This window comes from Rhinopithecus bieti, unplaced genomic scaffold (genome assembly GCF_001698545.2).
Source record: "Rhinopithecus bieti isolate Rb0 unplaced genomic scaffold, ASM169854v2 scaffold_13704, whole genome shotgun sequence".
In the NCBI taxonomy this organism is placed as follows: Eukaryota; Metazoa; Chordata; class Mammalia; order Primates; family Cercopithecidae; genus Rhinopithecus; species Rhinopithecus bieti.
The window spans coordinates 4,826,042-4,826,936 of NW_016808231.1; positions in this window are offsets into that span (position 1 = coordinate 4,826,042).

An 895-nucleotide genomic window follows, 5' to 3' on the forward strand; every position below is an offset into this window, starting at 1 on the left:
TTTGCCAGTTCGAGACATTTCATCTGGATAGAATCATACGATATGTGACCTTTTGTGTTTGACTTCTTTTACTAGCATAATGTTTCCCGGGTTCCTCCACACTGCAGTACGCATCGGTGCTCCATTCCTTTTTGTAGCTGAATAATATTCCATTGCATGGGCAGACCACATTTTACTTTTATTTTCTAATTCAACAGTGAGACCTGGTGTGGGCCCTGGCGCTGGGCCTGGGAGGCGACGGAGGGGATGGAAGAGAGCCCCGTGACTGGCAGGAGGCACTGTGGAGTGTGGGGAGAAGGGGTCGGGGTCTGCATGCTAGGGAGAATAGAATTCTATTTACACGTGGCAATGTTTATGGAGGCCAATGCAGAACTGCCGTTATGGGACATGGACTCCTTTGAAAGTCTCATTTGCGTAAAAGGAAAAGCAGTAGTTCATGAGGAGGGGGAGAAGGGCTTAAGGACAGCAAGGGAAACTCCCCCTGGGGAGGGGGAACGTGGTCGTCGGTGGGCCCAGCTATGGAGGGTTGGCCCGCGAAGGTCGCCCCGTGAGCAGGTCCAGGGCAGGCCGAGTGCCCCGGGGCCCGCATTCACTGCTTTCAGAGCAAAGGGAGCCTCCCGGGAGGGAAATCCAACGGTTGGAAACTTCGATTTATCCCAAAGGTGTGCCGAGTGGGAAGGCAACATTTTGATTTCCCAAACGTTGCGCCCAGCGGCTCCCTTCCACGGCACGCGCCTTCAGGTCTCTCCGCAGCGCCGGGACCCCGTGCAGCGAGCGGCCTCTGGGGCGCCCAGAGAGGGCCGGCCCGCAGCACCCTGAGCGCCCGCAGAGTACGCAGCGCGCGGCCGAGGAGCGGCACCGCCCGGGGCGGAGGGCGGAGCCGAGTGCGCGCCCC